Raw genomic sequence first — 12971 nt, forward strand, 5'->3', positions numbered from 1 at the left:
TGGTGCCAGAAGCTGAACTAAGATGGAGGTCACATGAGGGAAGAAAGAGAAAAGGAAAAATCTCACCTTTCTTAAAGTCCAAACTGTGTTGAATTGCTGTCATTTTATATCAAATTGCCTCTTTTTCTTTTTTTTTTTTTTTTTTTCCCCTGAGGAACATGAATTGCTTCAGGTATTGGGAGTAAAGAAATACTGGAGCAGAGTAAAAGCTCAAAATGGAGCTATTTAAATAGATGAACCATTTGCCTCCCCACCAATCATGTATTGGAGCCCCGGACTGGGGTAATGAAGGAAGAAAGCTGCTTTCTGCTCCAGATTTAACTTCAGATGAAGAGGAATTAGGTTTGGCTCTGACAAGAAGTCCTCCAGCAGAAGGGAGCAGGGGACAGGGGTGGTGGGTTTATGATTTTGTTGCCTGTGGGTGAAGACCTGAGACAAAGCTCCTGGGGCCTCTGCCATACCCTGATGCTGAGGCTGTAGCTGATGGAGGGCTGGAACACCAGGCAGAGACACCTAGGACAAGCCAGGGAGTGATGGTGAGAGCTTCCCCTGCCTGCCACCAACACGAAATCATGGAATGGCTTGGGTTGGAAGGGACATTAAAGCCCATCCAGTCCCACCCCCCTGCCATGGGCAGGGACACCTTCCACCAGCCCAGGTTGCTCCAAGCCCCGTCCAACCTGGCCTTGGACACTTCCAGGAATCCAGGGGCAGCCACAGCTTCTCTGGGCAACCTGGGCCAGGCCCTCACCACTCATACAGTCAGGAATTTCTTCCTAATATCCCATTTAACCCTACTCTCTTTCACTTTGAGGCCATTCCCCCTTGTCCTGTCACTCCAGGTATTTAGAGGATGAAGGCAGAAACAATCCACCATCTTAACACATCTCTCCAGCTTGAGTTGCATTAATTTTTAAAAGGAATGGACAAAGGGCTCTTTTTATTCATTGAAAATCTCAACAAAACCCCTTCCACCCACTTCCTGCATCTTGTTTCTCTGACACAGGGCCAGCTTCTCTGTCTTAGCCTTCATGCCTCACCTACTACTGGAGAAGCTGGATCTCTGGGCTTTCTTGAGGTCTGTTTGCTCCAATCCTTTATTTTTAACCTCCTCCTATCCCTTTCCAGCACCAAGCAGGGTGCATTCCCAGTGGAGGGAATGGCTCTGTAGGCACTCGGACTTTGCTTTTCACTTTGTATGGAATTACCTTTCGCCATTAACACAAGTGGTACCACAGACACAGCAGATGACAATGTCTTTGTCACCAGCCACAAACCAAACGCTGCTGCTCCCAAGTGAGGCAGCTTTGCTGCTGACTTCTAAAAACCCAGGGAGGGACCACAGTTCTTTTGAAGAATTATAAAAACCACACAAACCAAACCCCAAAGAATAATGACACTGTTTCCAAATCCTGTTTTTTTTCCAGCAGATTTTATGATGCTTCTTGTCATTCCAGCAGCCCCAGGATCCTGCTCCTGTCCCCTGTCCCTGTGCTGAGGGTGCTTTCAGTGTCCCTGCGTGTCCCTGTCCGAGGCCCTGAGGAGCAGTAGGGCCAAGGCAGAGCCCTGAGGGACACCCCTCGTCCCCGGCCTGCCCCGGGCCATGGAGCCCCTGCCCACAACTCCCTGGCACGTCCATGGGGCCAATTCCTGCTGCCCCAGCCAGCCCAGCCTGCCAAGGACAGGCTGTGCCCCGTGGAGAGCGGGGGGTCGTGTGGGAACATGGCCAAAGCCACCCCGGGGGTGGCCCTTTGTGACACGGGCGCCTTCCAGGGCCCTTTGTGACACGGGACATGGGGGTGCCCGGAGACCTTTGTGACATCACAGACCCCACCCTGCCCTGGGGTGCAGAGCTCAGTCCATCCCAGCTGTTCCCCGGGAGCGGCTCCTTCTCTCTCTCTCTCTTTCTTTCTCCCCCCCTCTCTCTCCCGCTATCCCTCTCCTTCCCTCCCTCCTTCAGTCTTCCTCTCGCTCGCTCTCTCTCCGCAGGAAAGGACGACAGCGATGGACAGGAACAGGACAATGGACATGGATGAGGAGAAGCCGCCCAGGCCTCCTCTGCCTCCTCCGCCTCCCGCGGATGGACCTCAGGCTTCCTCAGGATGGGGAAAGAACCCCCAGGATCCTGGAGTACCCATGGGCCAGAGCAACCCAGCTGGATCCACTCTGGGACAGGGATTAACATCCCAGCATCTGGATATGGATCAATGTTGGGACATGGATTAACCATCCCAACCTGTGGATCAACACTGGGACAAGGATTAACATCCCAGCAACTGGATATGGATCGACGTTGGGACATGGATTAACGATTAACCATCTCCCATCCTGTGGATCAACGTCGGGACCTGGATATGGATCAACACTGGGACATGGATCAAACATCCCCCATCCTGTGGATCGACGCTGGAACCAGGATTACCATCCCAGCATCTGGGTATGGATCGACGTTGGAACAAGGATTAACCATCCCATCATGTTGATCAGCACTGGCAACACTGCCACCCGGTAATAATTTTTTTCTCTCTCTCCCTCTTTCTTTCTTTTTTTCTCTCTCTTTTTTTTTTCTTCTTCCTTTTTTCTTTTTCTTTTTTCCTTTTTTCTTTTTTCCTTTTTTCTTTTTTTCTTTTTTTTATTATTTTTTATTCCTTTTTTCTTTTTTTAAAATTTTATATTCCTTTTTTCTTTTTTTCCTTTTTCGTTTTTCTTTTTTTTTCTTTTTTATTCCTTTTTTCTTTTTTTAAATTTTTTTTTCCTTTTTTCTTTTTTCTTTTTTCCTTTTTTCTTTTTCTTTTTTATTATTTTTTATTCCTTCTTTCTTTTTTCTTTCTTTTTTCTTTCTTTCTCTTTTTCTTTTTTTTCCTCTTTCTTTCTCTTTCTCTTTTTCTTTTAATAAATTTAATTAAATTTTATGTATTGAATATACTAGATAAATGTAGTATATAATAATATAGAATGTATAACAATGAATTTTAAATATATGCAATACATTTATTAATATATATCTAAAATCGATTAATAAAAGTTAATTCATGTTTATAAACAATTCTGGTTGTTTGTGGACTCTCTGACTCTCGTCGCTCCTTCCCACCACAACCATTTACAACTCTCGGTGTTCCCTTTCCCTCATGGCTGGGTTGGCACAACCTGCTCAGAAAAGATGCCGAGTTTTCCAATCCTGCTCGTCTGTTCCTGGTCCGTGTCAGGAGCAAAGCGGGTGTTGGGAACAGAAACAATCAGGGAATCACAGAATATCCTAAGTTGGGTAGGACACACAAGGGTCATCCAAGTGAGGGACATGGGGGAGCCCAGAGACTTTTGTGACATCCCAGACCCTGCCCTGCCCCACGGGTGGGGGTGCAGAGCTCAGCCCATCCCAGCTGCTCCCCAGGAGCGGCTCCTTCTCTCTCTCTCCCTCTCTCTCTGTCTCTCTCTCTGCCCCCCTTTCTCCCTTTCTCCCTCCCTCCCTCCCTCTCTCTCTCTCTCTCTTTGCTGGAAAGGACAATGGCAATGACAATGGACATGGATGAGGAGAAGCCGCCCAGGCCTCCTCTGCCTCCTCCGCCTCCCCGCAGATGGACCTCAGGCTTCCTCAGGATGGGGAAAGAACCCCCAGGATCCTGGACTGCCCATGGGCCAGAGTGACCCAGCTGGATCCACGCTGGGAGCAGAATTAACATCCCATCATGTGGATCCATGCTGGGATGATCTCCTTCTCTTTCCCTCTTCTCTTAAAAGGACCTTGTAAAAGGTTCTCTACAAAGGACCTTGTAGAAGGTTTCTCTCCCTCTCCTGAGTTTCTGGGCTTGCCACCACCTGCTGCTTTATTTCCCCAAAATGAGGTCATTGCTTGAGAGCAAATCCTAAGAAATTATCACAAAAAGTTTTATGCCTTATCCCCAAGGACTCTTCAGTTTTTCATGTCATACATATACATGTGCCTTCAGCCACCACGAGATCTGCAGCTCCAAAGGGCAAAACTTTTCATCGTGTTCCAGAAGATTGCAGTTTCCTTAAGCACCTGCCAGATTTATCCTGGCAGGCTGGGCTCGGATAGCTCTGGCATTCTACTGTAGCTTGGTGTTTGATGATCAATTTATTCCATAAGCTTTTTTTTTTCCCAGGCAATAAATCCTGGCTGTATGTGGCAAAGCATCTGGAGCAATTTGTTAGTCCTACACACGGGGGAAGCAGAACAGTCAGCACAAACCACGGTCTAATTTTGAAGCCGGGGTTTATTTATGTCAGCTGGTCAAGATACATCCTTTCATGTGACTGTAAAAGCAACTTTTATAGTCATGGTGAATGACTTTTAAAAGTGGGAATGGTCCATCCCTCAGGCAAACTGCACCTCCAAAAAGGAGAGGAGGCCTTGCAGTTTCTGCAGTGAGTATGTGGATGGGTTTGCATGGCTGAGGAGAACAGCCAGCAGCTTTAGTACAGCTCCAGCTGAAAACATCTCCAGTTCCTTGGCATGGTAGTGAACCAGAGATATGAACTGCAAGGCAGCCTGCAGAGCAGTTCATCAGTACAGATCTAGAAGATTTTGTGATAAAAGCAACTTAGAAACCAGTTTTGTTGCTTAAAAATGTGGGAATACAGCAGGCACTACGACCATAAAAAACACAGCACGGTATTGTCCACGCTTGTTCTCATCAGCAATTAGGCAATGACAAAAGGTTTTTCAAGACTTTACACACCTTACAAATTAATACCTTGGTAACAAATGCATTTCAAGCACTACCAGCAATGCCTCAGCTTCTTTCTCAGCTGAAGAAGTTCCAAGTCTGGTTGAAAAGGGTGGAGCTTGGTTTGGTCTGGTCAGTGATGACCCGACTTAAAGCAACATCAACGCTTTTCTCAAGTTTTTCTCTTGGTATACAATTATTTTAAAGGGGAACAGGTTGGCATAACTACTTTCAAGATGGAAGTGGATGGTCAGCAGTGTTTGTAAATGCAAACATTATGCCATCTTTAAATTGTCTTGCTTGGGCCACGTATCACGACAGAAGTTAAATTTTGAAGAGAGCACTGTGTCTTCAAGTAGAAAAGGCAGTTACTGCATGGTTTTTTAGCTCATACACTGCAAAACTAGCAGCCATGCTCTCTCTAAGACATCAGTTTAACTTTAAAGAATATAGGACAGGAAGTTTCTGTCACATTTTTTTCCTCTCTGCCAGCAGATTGTTCGTGTCAGCCGTGTAAAAGTGGGAATTTTGAGGCACAGAGTACTCAGCTCTGCACAGAAGAACACGAAGAAACTGAAAATGTTCTGCAGATACAACAAATTACTTTTTAATATTAATTTATATTTGCTAAGTTGTAACTCTCAAGCCTTTGGTGAAAATGCAGATGGGTAAATGTGGCTTTTTTAATAATAAAAACTATGATGATCTCGAAATTAGAATAATCTCATCTTGTATGTGCTGAAGTTTGACATAAAGCATTAGATGAAGGTCAAATTAAAATCAAGAGGATCTGAAGGTTCTTTATTCTTTTGAGTAAAACTTCCCTAAAAAACTCCACAAAATGATTTAATTCAGAGCTGGGTTTTCTTTCCTCCAGTAGCTGAATTTACAATCTGATTTCTGGGAGGAAAATTTTTTATTCCCTGTTCAAACTACGGTTTCTGAAGGAAAGAAAAAGGTCACTTTGAAAACTGTAGACGTTTGCAAAAGGGGGAAAAACTCCTGATTGATTTATGTTTGTTTGTGCCATGTGTGATGGGAACTGAAATATTAAGTAAAGGGTGTGGGGAGGGCGTCAGGATTCCTGCATCAGAGAAGGTCAGGTTCTATTTTCAAATGTCTTAATTTTTCAGAACTCTGCCTTTCCCTCACACTTAATAGTTATGGCATTTGCTGTGTAAATTCCTAACTCAAATACATCAGCAGAAAGATGACCTTGCCAGATTGCAGAAATATGCTAAATATTAAATCCCTCAAGGCTCAGGCTTCGCTCACACATGCAAAGAAGTTTCAAGAAACGATTATGAAATACAAATATGCATCACAGCTACACTGAGCTTACATAACACCTTAAACGAGAAAGTGAAGTTTTAATAAGTGAGTTTCAGACGTCACAGCCGGAGGAGAAGTCAGGGAAAAAAAAAATAATCCCTGGATGCTGAGGGAAACACTCTTGGCTGGTTTTCATGTTGCCCCTTGTTTTCACCCAGGGAAGGTGAAAACCTCTCTTGCTGAAGATCTGTGTCACTCATTTCCCCTCAGGCAGAAGCCAAGGAAAGCTGATGGGCCACCGGTTCCTCCTGCTTTTCCTCTCCAGGATTCCAATTAGAGGCAACGACTGCTCGGTGAATACACTTGCCATCAGCTTCCCCTGCACCTCCAACTAGGCTTCATTTGCGAAGCAGAAATAACCCAGTCAGAAGGGTTCTCCAAAGAGCCGTTTCTTTCAAAGGTCATGCACAAGGCTTTTCAAAGAACTGAATACCTGTGCAGGAGGAATTATTAGAACTCTCATGTGAAGTGCAGATTTTTTTATTTTTTTTTTTACGCCTCAGAATGTCAAATCTGAATGCTTTTACCTTCCAGAATTGCTAAAATGCTCATGTGTTTGTACCCACATGGGCAATTTATGTGGCTGAACACGACAGCTGGGTGCACTGGCCAGAAACTCACCTCAAATCTAAATATCTCAGAGATAACCAGGGTCTTTAATTGATTGTTTATCTGTAGAAAAGAGCTGAAAATAATCTGTGCTCTGACTGGCAGTTTGGTTAATGAACTTAACTAGATAACCCTGCAAGGTCTGAAGTTAAATACCATAGCTAAGAAAAGGCATTACCCCTGTTTTTCTCCTCACTCTGACTTTACTAAGTGTACTGTACCAAGGGTTATAGCCCAGTGCTCAGAAAAAAAGATCCCAACAACTTAAATTGTTTGCTTGATGAAGAACAGTCAACTTCCACCAGCATGTCAACAAAGCTTTAAAAGGTGGTTTCTCATTTTTTCCAGGAGGAACAGAGCTTTCTGTATAACTCTTGAAACTACTCCAATAAAATAAAATAAAAAAAACCCCAAACACAAACAACAGGAACAAAAAAAAGAAGAAAGAACTTTTAACCCCAGACACTGAGATTTGCTTCTTATTTTAGCAATGTAGCTGCTCCCAAGGCAGGTAGCAGAGGTGCAGCACACTTTTCTGAAACTTCAGCTGAATGCAGAGCCTCTCATGTTGCACTAAGTGGGAAAGCTGTTCTGCTGAACAAGGTATTTAGAAAGAAATTTCTCTTGGATCAATTAATTTGGTTGCCTGAATGTAGGCGAGAAACAGATTTCTCTGAGATATTCGGTCCTGGTTAATCAGAGAAGCGAAGTGTCAGGCTGTAGCAATCAGCTCTTTTACCATCTTTCTTTTCAGGTTACAGAAAAAAAAAAAAAAAGATTGTGTGAAAATTATCAATTTCTCGAATATGATTTCCGACTAATTTTTGACTGTGGAATGAAAATCCCTAAATTGCTATGAAGACATAAATATTCTGGGTTATGTAACGCAGCCTCATACCCTCATTAAAAGTGATGCCTTCAGTATCAGTAACTAATTCCTCATTTTTCCCAAGTTTGGTGAAAATGGGCTTGCAAGCAGTGCACCTCCAACGCCCGGCCTCTGCCGTTGAGGGATTTATTGGATGCATTTCCAAGCCTCCATTAACTGTGACTTTCCAGTCTATTAACTATTTACATGGGGTATCACACAAGCATCTCCAACATAAGCACTGCTGTGGTGGATGCAGATGCTGGACATGAATAATGAAGGAGTAATGGATTGGATCAGCTCCATCTGGAAACGGGATAAACTCCTCTCTGTCCCAGGCAGGAGCTCTTAGGACAAAAACAAGGTGAGAGAAGGAGGCTGGACACTTTCAAGGCTGTGTTGGAAGGGCAGGAATTACAGCAGGAATTACTCCTGCTCCCAGCTTTCTAGACACGAAGCAGGTTTGAGATTAATTCCAGCAGTAGTGAGGAAAACACCTGTTCCATAATACTGGTTCTTCCTCAAAACTCTCTTTCGCAGGCAATTGCTGCCCAGCAGATAATAGATGCAGATATGCAACAAGACACCATTTGTTTGGTTTCATTTCTGATGCAACAGACATATCAAAAAACAATCAGATGCCACCGCAGCTGTATTTGCAAATGGGCGGCTAATAAGTGGGAGCTGGTGCAAATTAAGTCAGATTTATTTTGCTTTAGGTGAGAGCTTGTTAATAGCAGCGAAAAGCACTATGAAGAGAGACGCTGCTAAACCTCCCTGCTTGGCAGAAGCCTCATCCATCACGGAATTGCTGCAGCTGAATGTGGCACATTTCACGGAGTCTGTGAAAGATTTGCAAAAGCACCCCGGGGGATTAAAGTGCACGAGTGCCAGTGACTTTAAATGGTACTTGCTTTTGCAAATGTTATCCCCTGAGACTCCAGTAAACTTAATAACCCGCAAAAATACAGTCTGAAGTGTGATCCAGCTTTACATAAGCTTGGCAAGTCTTGCTTTTGTTTTAATTTGACTGATGTTCTAAGGACAAAACAGAAATGACTGCTTTTGGTTTTTAGAAATTATCAGACTGGAAAGTGGCCTTTATAACGATAGTTAGGCTCACTAGTCCAAGAGTTCTTGCCAGCCAGCAGATCAGATGTTTTCCACTGGAAATCAACAGGTTTATGTCAGAGAAGAGATGGGCAAAGGGAATTAACTGGCCTTGACTAATCATCTCACCTAAAGAATATCACTGCTGACAGAGCACAGGAAAACGGAGTCACAGGAGGGAACAGCATAGCCTGAAGCACGCAAACAAAAGTAACCTTTTAAAGCTGATTTGCATCAGAGCCTTCAGACTATCGTCTAAAAATAATAATGTTGACTCCAGCAACCCAATCAAGCCTTATGCAGTGTATCAACAGCAAAGCTGTTCATCTGGGAGTGTTTCAGCAAGAGGCAGCAGGGAAATTGAGAGTGAAATTTGGTTGCTAGGACAAAAAAGAAGCAACCCAAGTGCGTGCCTGTTCATGCCACGATAGCTCAGGCCTGCCCTGACAGACTGGCAGCAGCTGAGAAAGCAGCTTTCTGTGTGCGTGGGTCTCCCTTGGCCGGTTGGTTTTGTACTCCTGAAATGCAAAACACTTTTCAGTGGTGTTTTGCAGGTCCTTGATCCATCACCTGCATGTTGTCAGCTGTTTTTAAGGTAGAGAGTTAGGAGGACACTGCAGAAACTCTTCAGCCACAAGGATTTCAGTGGGCACTGGGTGGTGTCTTCAAGGTTTTCTGATGAATTGTCCTTTGGAATGAGGCGGCTGCTTACACACACACAGAGGTTGTGATATGTTTTGTTATCACTCAGCTCTGGCTGGGTGGGAACACAACACACCTCACCAAGGGATGCCTCCCTGTGCCTGCAGGCACAGAATCAATCACAGGAACATTTAGGTTGGAAAAGACCTCTGAGATCATCAAGTCCCCCCTGTGCCCCATCCCCACCTTGTCCCCCAGCCCAGAGCACTGAGTGCCACGGCCAGGCCTGCCTTGGACACCTCCAGGGCTGGGCACTCCAAACCTCCCTGGGCAGCCCCTGCCAATGCTTAACAACCTTTTCCATGAAGAAATTCCTCCTCATGTCCAACCAGGACCTCTCCTGACTCTGCCTGAACCACTCTGCCCCCACCCCCCCCTCCCAGGCAAGATCAGGCTCTGGGGAGATTGAGCTTCAGCAGAGTCTGAAACAGACACAGAGTGATAAATTCTGAGGTGATAACTTCCAGTACCTGCAGCGGGGAAGCAGATCCAAGAGTTCTATCTCACCTTTCTGCAGCACATGCCGAGTTGTGCTGCAGTCCTGCAGCCCTGCAGCCCAGCCCCCTGCTCCTCACTGCGGGGAGGTGGCACGAGATGAAAATCAAATTCAAGGGCAGAAACAAAGTGGGAGATGTGCTGGTGCACCCCGGGGTGTTCTCCAGCTCCTGCTTCCCTAGGAAGCAGCTGCACATCTCTGGCATGTGTCTGAGCCAGAGCTCTGACTGTGCATTGGCACTCAAGGAATGCTGCGCAGATGAAAAAGGGATGTTTATCATTTTGTGTTTGTTTCCTCAAAGGAGAATTATCTGCTTCTGTGCAGGCAAAAAAAAAAATGTCACAAAGAGAATTCCCCTTCTAACTGGATACTTTCAGGATTTCCTTTATTCTTTTTACTCTTACTTTTACTTTGTTGCCAGTCCTTGAAGCTTTGGCAACTCTAAACTATAAATACTATTGAAAATTAGCATTATTGACTACAAAGCTTGCAGGATTACAATTTCAATGTGCAGCACAGAATCAAGATAATGGACTTTTCATTCAGATGACAGGCACTAACTCATGTACATGTGTGAGAAGAGAGCAAAAGTAGGTAGCTCTCTGATGCCAAGAAAACTTGTATTAATGGAAAGTGCTTCCATGAAAGGACCATTTACTTCTTCTGTATAAAAGTATGAAGAATATGATGCATAATGCATGCTTTCCCCTTGTGTGCATCCACAGAGCAGAACTGAGAAAGAGCAGAAATAGAGGAGCTAATCATCCATCTTTTTGCTATGCAGCAGATGTCAATAAACTGGAGTTTGTGTTCCATTGCACTAAAATCCCAGTGTCCCAGGCAATAACCTGTCTTTCAATAAACTCAGGTCTAATGTCCATTGAGATGTGAGCTAATGCTGAGTGGAAAATGACTTCTCTGTTTACCTACTTCCAAATTGTATTTTATTCATTTTCATTTACCAGATGAAAACAATTGATTGCCCTGGCTTATTCTTTGTGAAGAGAAAGCCTCTGTGATCAGGGGAATATTGATGGCACAAGAACTCTGGTGCAATAAAATTGCTCTCCCCGCAAACAATTATTTTAATTCCTCCAAAAATGACTCACTTCTTAAACCCTGCATGCAGGAGGTGTTTTGGGGGCTCTCCAGAGGCTGGAGGTGCCATATGTCAGGGGAAAGTCTAGAGGGCACACTGCAGGATGACTGATCAAATCCCAGAGACTTTTTATTTTGAACTCCAAGACAGAATTTACACTGCACAGCTGTGATCCTCACACTCCTGCCAGTTGCCTTGCATAACCTGAGCACATTGCAATGCCTCGGTGCTCTCAGCGTTGCCCAGGTATCCCTAAAGACATCACTGGGCTGTTTGGTTTTACATAACTGAGCGGGAAATCTCTGAGTAATTCATTCTATCAGCAGGGGAGTGAGTGGGAAATGAAATGCTCCAGCTCCTCAACATCAGGCAATCACCTCCCTTCCCCTGCCACCGCTCCCCCTCCACCCACCTTTCCTTCCATAATTCTCTACCCACACCTTAATGCCTCTTCATTAATGCAGATATTACACATGTCCCCTTCACCTTTTCCATAACCCTTCCCTTTCCACTCTGGAAATCACTTTCTCTCATCCCACACTTTACTCTCATCTCCCACTTTGTCCTCTTCCCCAAGGGCCTGACGAGCGGTACCTGATGCTGGGACTGCTCTGGGCTTCAGGGGAATGTGTTGACTCCCCAGCCCTGCGGCTGATCAGCTCAAAGCTCTAATGCTGAGGCTTGATTTTGGCCTTCCTGGTGTTTTGGCAATGAGACTTGGCTGTTCAGGTCAGCCAGGCAGGTGCGTGTCCTCATCAGCAGGGCCCACCTCAATGCTGTGCAGGACCAGGCTGAGTTTCATCTAAATAACTGATAATTAGAGATTTAACACAGTCTTATAAAAGGTACCTCATGTAATATTAAAGAGGGGAACCAGACACTGCATGACCTGTGCTGAGGTGGGGAAAGTGGGACAGCACCAGCCCTGGGCAGGGAGGGGGCCAGAAACGTTCCCTGCTGCTGAGAGGAGATGATTTGGTGCCACCACAACTAGGTGTGGTCCCACCAGGAGAAAATTGACAGGTATTCCGCTCAGACACAAGGAAATGTGTCACCTGTGTGTCTGATCTGAACTATTTTAACGTGCTTGGGAGAGGTTACAGACTCATAGAATGGTTTGGGTTGGAAGGGACCTCAAAGATCATCCAGTGCCACCCCCTGCCATGGGCAGGGACACCTTCCACCAGCCCAGGTTGCTCCAAGTCCCATCCAACCTGGCCTTGGACACTTCCAGGGATCCAGGGGCAGCCGCAGCTTCTCTGAGCAACCTGTGGCAGAGCCTCACCATCCCCACAGTAAAGATTTTTTCCAATCTCTAATCTAACCCCACTCTCAGTTTGAAGCCGTTCCCCCTTGTCCTGTCACTTCCTGCTCTTGTGGTGCCAGTCTTCTGCAGACCTGCCAAACTTCCCCTCGCTGTAATTATTATTATTATTGTCCTAATTAATCATTGCCATCCCCTTGTGGTTAGGTGTTTTTTTTTAATAATTCACTATGTTAAATGCAGACTTGGCTGCCAAGAAAAAAAGAAATTACAGTGCTGCAAGAAACAGGGTGGTATAATTTTGCCCCAAATCTGCAAACTAAGCACAGAGATTCACTGTACTTTTTGCACTTAATGAGGCCAGCAGATCATCCACTAATGCACCCTCCCCCTGTCACATTAGTCCTGAAGACATCAGCAGGAATATTTGTGGTGGAAACCACTACTGAATGTGAGTAATAGTATCAGTTTGGCCTTTTTGAAAGACCATTAAATCACAACACACTGAGAAGGGGCAAGAGTCCTCAGGCTTTATTTCAAGAGCTAATTTTAGCTATGAATATGAAGACTTCTTATCAAATAATTAGTCATCACAAGTAAAGGCAAGTTAACTTTTGAGAATAAAATAGGAAGTCATTGAAACCTTTTCTGAGCTTCCAGAAAAGGTTGATTTAGAGATCATTGAAGCCTCTGCACCTGACTGTAATTATTTAGTGATAGAAAATGGGAAAGCACAAAAAAAAAAAAAAAAAAAAAAAAAAAAAAAAAAAAAAAAAAAAAAAAAAAAAAAAAAAAAAAAAAAA

The sequence above is a fragment of the Empidonax traillii genome, unplaced genomic scaffold (genome assembly GCF_003031625.1).
Source record: "Empidonax traillii isolate 1590-97213 ecotype Southwest subspecies unplaced genomic scaffold, ASM303162v1 scaffold1833:size56924, whole genome shotgun sequence".
Lineage (NCBI taxonomy): Eukaryota > Metazoa > Chordata > Aves > Passeriformes > Tyrannidae > Empidonax > Empidonax traillii.